The sequence below is a fragment of the Gopherus flavomarginatus genome, chromosome 14 (genome assembly GCF_025201925.1).
Source record: "Gopherus flavomarginatus isolate rGopFla2 chromosome 14, rGopFla2.mat.asm, whole genome shotgun sequence".
Classification (NCBI taxonomy): domain Eukaryota; kingdom Metazoa; phylum Chordata; order Testudines; family Testudinidae; genus Gopherus; species Gopherus flavomarginatus.
The window spans coordinates 19,707,208-19,713,207 of NC_066630.1; the positions used below are offsets into that span (position 1 = coordinate 19,707,208).

The 6,000-nt window shown below is 42.0% G+C and overlaps 1 protein-coding gene across 3 annotated transcripts in view; it reads right to left on the bottom strand.

Annotated features, from left to right (window-relative positions):
* CHST8 (carbohydrate sulfotransferase 8) overlaps positions 1-4,838 on the bottom strand; it is a 270,097-nt gene extending 265,259 nt beyond the window's left edge. For 2 of the 3 annotated variants that reach the window (XM_050922839.1, XM_050922837.1), the window contains exon 1: positions 4,752-4,838. The gene's annotated coding sequence lies outside the window, so the exon portion shown is untranslated. The remainder of the gene's footprint in view (positions 1-4,751) is intronic. The other variant, XM_050922838.1, reaches the window with a different exon arrangement.
* Positions 4,839-6,000: the final 1,162 nt, after the last annotated feature.

The window sequence follows — 6,000 nt, forward strand, 5'->3', positions numbered from 1 at the left end:
ATAGTCACTTATCTTTTGTGACTAATGAAAAATGACTTGCAAGCCAGCTTTGGCTGGATCTGCACACTCTGTGCTTTAGCTTTTGCTCTTTTACTTTAGCTCAGTGTGCACATTGGGCTGACTCCTGCTCCAGTGAAAGTCAATGGAAGCTTTGACATTAGTTTCAGTTAAAGCAAATTTGGTCACATAGTGAGACTGGACAGAAAATAATTTTTATGTTTTTAATAATTGACAGATAATATTAATGTTTATTTTTAAGCATTTTCCCCCAATTTTTAATCAATTTAAAGGTTCACAGTTGTGGGAAATCAGGGAGGGTCAGACAATGGGGGAGTCGGGCAATTACTTAATGACAGATGTTGAGAATCAAAAAGTTAAAGCTTTAAACTATTAGAACACAAGTTGTCAAGGTCACATGTCAAAATATACCAAGCAGATGTTGATTATTTATTAGAGTTTGATTTAAGAACATAATTTTTCTTACTTTGCCTATCTGTAAATTTTGCCTATTAGTAATGGAATTATTTTTCATCTTTGTGTGTGTATGGTGAAATCAATGTTTACCAACATTTACTGATAAATATCTAATCCTTCCAAGCCTAATTACTTTGCATTTACCATCTTAATATATTTCTCCCAGCACTTGCCACAATGGTGTGAAAAACAGAAAAGCATATTTCACAACGTATGTACCCTCTACTGATTATATTTTAAACTGGTGGTAAAACTAAATACAAAATAATCATCATAATAAATAGTGTATACACTATGTACACTAAATATTCTGCCAGTATTGATCTCATATATAAGCAGTAGTATTAATCTTTTGTTTTGCATATATTATAAACCATATCCTGTGGGCACTCCACAAGAGGAACTCTTGCTTAGGATTGGGCCCTAAATTCCAATATGTTCAGTGGTTTGGTTAAAGTGCCACAGATGTTTACAGCTTCTTAATAGGTTAATTGCTCATTGATGAGATGTCTCATTCATCCATACAGTTATCCATATTGTTCATCCACCTTGTGTAATTCACAGCCTCCAACAAATCTAGTAAACCATTATTTTAGTATTTCTATCACCAAAAAACAATGATAAATGGTCTTATTTTTAAGATCAGTAAGAATATTGTAATGGAGTATAGTAGAGTTTATTGGCAGCACCTGCCAAAGTGGAGTTCAGCTATTGATGTTACTGGGACTAGAATTTGGCCTTAACACTCTTGACCCCTAGCATAGGGTAAACCAATCATTTTAATGATGTCCAGGATCTCATGATATTAGGAGGGGAGTTAAATTTAACATACTTTGAGCATCTCTCTCTACCCATTTTTACTTTAACTTTCCTTCTCACCTCTCTGCTCCTATGCTGTTCTGTTTTCTTGCTAATTTCAGACTCTTCCTCATTTACTTCAGACAGGACGTGATGAATTTAATCAACTAAATAGACAAGATCAGGAGCATTTCTACTGACAGAAGGGTGGGCAACTGAGTTTCTTGCTGTAATTTAACCCATCATCATAAACCAGAGAGAATAGTCAGGATTATCTAAAGTAGATCTTCAGTACTACTTTCTTTCCAGTCATCTAACCCAATCCTGCTCCCACTGGAGTAACTGGTAAAATTCCTTTGGATGTCTGTGGGAGTAGGATTGAGTCCTGATGCCATTGTAAGGCAACCCCTGCCCCTTACTATATACAATGCATTAAACTCTAGTATTGAAGCCACCTGATTACAAGCTATTTACTTACCACTACTATGTACTAATCACCAGATAGCAATAAAAGCTTTTACACTCCCATCCTGTCTGTGATCAGCAGAAACATAAAAAGCATATTAGCCAATTGATTTTTGGCATTAATTGTGGGCCAGGAGCAGTACATTGAGTACACAGACATTTTTCAAGACATTTTTCAAGACATTTTTCAAAAAATTTTAGTTTTTTCAATGTGATTTTGGAAGATACTCAAACAAGCCCAATAGACACACTTTTCAAATAGCATAAAGCAAAAAGTAGTTCTTAGCTTACACAAACATAAAGATTTGAATACATGTTAAAAAGCCAAATTCTCCTGATATTCCATAATCTGTAAATGTTCATTACAAATGCAGCAAATATGCATGAAATTTCCCAACAGACGTTTTGGTTGCAAAATCAAAATCCTCAACCATATATGTAGCCCATATAAAACTTTCACAGATTCCAAATATCAATCGGTTGCAACTTCCACCTTTCATGTCCCTTTTCAGTAAGTAGCAAAAGAAAATCAGAATTCACTGTTATTTTACAGCTTTGGTGATATATAAATAAATCATCAACACATTCTTATTGATGTCTCCCTACAAATAATTAAGTCTTGACCTTCTGTTATGACACTTTCTAAATTTTTTCAGTGCTTGAAACTAGTGTTCAGAAAATATCCTTCACACCTTATGAACAAGGAGTGGGTGGGAGGGGTCCAGTTCACTGTCACTTATTTTTTTCTCTGTTTGATTCTGCCAAGTATATTAAGTTGTTATTGATTACCAATCTCTGCAGCAGTCTACACTATGGGTTGAATTGTTACATGTAATTGCTGTTGAAAGTTTGCTTCATTAGAAGCAAACTTGCATTAGGTCTCCAGAAGCTACATTTTCACAGTGCTTCGCCATATGGTTGTGTAATCTAACCTGAGCAGTGAATATTTTTTTTTTTTTGTATTTACTTTACTCAGTAGCAGAACTCCAATAACCCTGGTGACCGCTGTCTTTGTGTTCAACTGGCCTAGGTAGCAGGTGTCAGCAAAAAGTTTAATCTGGAAGCTCATGAATTCCAAAGAGGAGCTTAACTGTTATCCCCAACACTGAGAGCTTCTGTGATCTACTCCTGGAAAAAAGCAAATCCCATGAACACGAAAGGAATTTATGAGATGCCAGTCATCTGACAAAATGAAACAAGGGATGGCTTTTTTATCCAGTAATGAGAATAATTAATAAACAAATTAGACTAAATTTCTAATTTGTGAGAATTCCTTATATCAGACCATTAGCATTTACTATTCAACTTCCTAACTGGCAATGTCCGTAGCTGGAGTTCTTTAAAGCTGTAACATTTAACTCTTGAAACAAAATACATCATGGTACCCTTCTGACACAAATAATGTGCATCTCTGTTTTTTATAAGCAGATTAAGGTTAAACTGTACACATTTCCCTCTGAAGATAACTAGTTATAGGAAGAAAGCGACATTAAACTGAATTCATGGGGCTTCCTAAACCCCCAGAAGCCAAAAAATTGGACTTGAGGCTACAACCTTGCTTTTTTACACCTAGTTATTTCACTATAGATATCAAAGAATCCAAGACATTAGAGAGAGAAAATGGCTGATAGACATTTAGCTCCTTCACCTGCCAATGCAACATTGTCCACTATACTGTATTTTCCACTGCTTTGTTTAGCCAAGTTTTAAATGGCTCAAGTGGCATGGTACAGTACTGTACAGTCTGAATGGTCTAATCTGAGTTAGATTAAAATCAAGACTAATATAGATTATGATCTAGAAGAAAATTTCTCTGATTAAATGAATGTAATTCTATCTACAAAATGAGAAAATTAGAGAGTGAGTTAGCTCCCTTTCCTAGGCATTTATAGTTTGAGCCCTGAACACAAAGGGTGAGTTAGAAGTAGAAATTGAATTGCAACCTATTGGGTTTTTTTTTTTACCAAGGTATAATCAAGGGATTTTGTAACGAAATATGTTTAAAGAAGAAAAATACATCTTCTGAAAGATCCGTTCATTTATTTGAAACTTAGTTCAAAGCATATATTAACCCCTTAAAGTTCTGGTGTATAGTATAAGGACTTATGAGCATCTTTTGAAATGCACACTATCCTGCAAAGACAGAGTAAGGCATTAGTGGAATTGTGTATTATCCCATCAGTATGTATTTGGGAATTGTCCCAGCCTAATTTTTTGACCGGCTAGACTGTAGCAGCTCATTCAGTTGTTATGGTCTGTCACGTCAATGAGGATTTAGGGATTCTCAAGCCCACAAATCTCCCAGCTGCAGAGCAATGTGAACTACATTTGCCTGCTAAAAATCCTCACACTGTTCTCCCTGGGAAAAAAAAAATTGATGCACATATGCAAGAAGCTGCATTGCTAAAATACAACTGCAGTGAGAACAGAAATCAACCAGTGCCAAACCGCTGGGTCACCCGCTGGACTAATCAATGAACCATTTCCACTGGAGTGGGGGGGGGGGCGGGAAGGGGGAAATTGGGGGCGAACGTCTTGCAATTACTCAATCAAAACTCCCAGTAACTTCAGGCTGGGGTCCTGAGTGCGCTGGGCAGGAGTTGGCTGTAAGACCCCCCAGCAGACAACATGGCTTTTTAATAGCCTGGCAGTGTGGGGAGCAGGTGCCAGCCCGAGTCCCCGCTTGTCAAAGCCGCCCTCACCACGCGTGGGGGGGGGGGGGGGGGGCGCTTAACACTGCTGCCGGGAGCCGGTCCCAAGTTTGTTTGCTTGGTTATTTCCCGATTGCCCCGGCCCGCCCGCCCGGCCGCAGCGCGTCCCTCGGGGCCCCGCCCAGGCCAGCCCCAGGTGCCGGAGACGCCCCGGAATCCCGGGAAAGTTTCCCCGCGCCGCTCGCGAGCGGCACTTTCCCGAAGTTGGGGCGTGGCAGGGCGCGCCGGGACCCCGGGGGCTGCTCCGCGCCCGCCCGTGACCCCTCCCCGGGCCGCGCTGGGGACGGACCTGCGCGAACTGACCTGGCCCAGCGGGAGCAGCGCCCCCTCCTCTGGGGGCGGCTCAGCGCATCCTCCCGCCGGGGTCTCCGCGCCGCGCGCTGGGCTCCCTCTGGGCACTTCGGCGCCTCCCGCCGGCGGGGCGCAGGGAGCTGGGCTGGGCTGGGAGGAGAAAAGTGGCACAGTCAGCCCCAAGCTCGCGGGCGGCTGCTTCCCCCCGCCTCCTGCCGCCGCGCCGGGCGGGCTCCCAGAGAAGTGCTGCTCCTGCCTCCCGGCAAGGCTGGGCAGCGCGGGCTCTGACGGGCTGAGTGAGAGCCGGCTCCCCTTCCCCTTCCCCTTGCGTCTCCTCCGCCTCCTCCTCCGCCATGGCAACACGGGAGGCAGCCTGCCAGCCCCTTGCCCTGCTCTGAGGCTGCCACCGCCGGAGCCGGCGTCCCCAGCCCCGGGAGCTGGGAAACAGACCCCTTCGTTGTCACTTGCCTCTTGGCCAGAGGCGGGGGCGGCGGATGTCACGGCGGCTCCACTGGGCTCGGCGCTCTGCGATTTGTCTGAGCAAGGGGGCTTGCTCGCGCTTATTAATGCAAATCTAATAGAGTAAAGTCAGAGCTCCCTGGGGAAAGGGGAAGCAGGTGCTGGTTTGTTTCAGGCAGGGAAATTAATGTGGAGGCACGGTTATTTATTTTTTTCTAAGTATCTAGTCACTCTCAATTTCCGAAGGATGAAAGTACATGTGGAGACATTTCAGTGCCTTCACATTTCCACGGGTGGTATTTCCCTTTAAAGTTTTACATGCATCCTTCTCTCCCCCCTCCCCGAAACTGCTGAATTATGCATTGTCTGCAGGGGAAATTAATTTTGATCAAAACAGGGGAGTTTGTTTAAAAATCTATATACACATATCGTTTGCTACTAAACTGCATAATAACCCTGATCATTTTTGAATATTTGACTAAGACATTTCAAATTCTAAAGGAAAACTTGCAGAAGAAGGAAACCCCAACCAGCTGCCAGGTTCCTTAGGTTTTCAGGAGAGAAAAATTTCTTTTATTTTTTTTTTTGGCGGGGGGGAGAGAATCTTTTTTACATATCTTTTATGTATACTCATTTATTTATATTTTTATATATATTTATTTGTACTTTATTCCACATATAAGCATATATGTTTGTACTTTATTTCAGAAAGACAATCTTGGGCTGTAAAAAAGAGGCGTGGCCCAAGTTTGCCCTCCAAAAGTTCTGATTGTGAGTAATAATCCAAAGAGGGTAAGTGCTA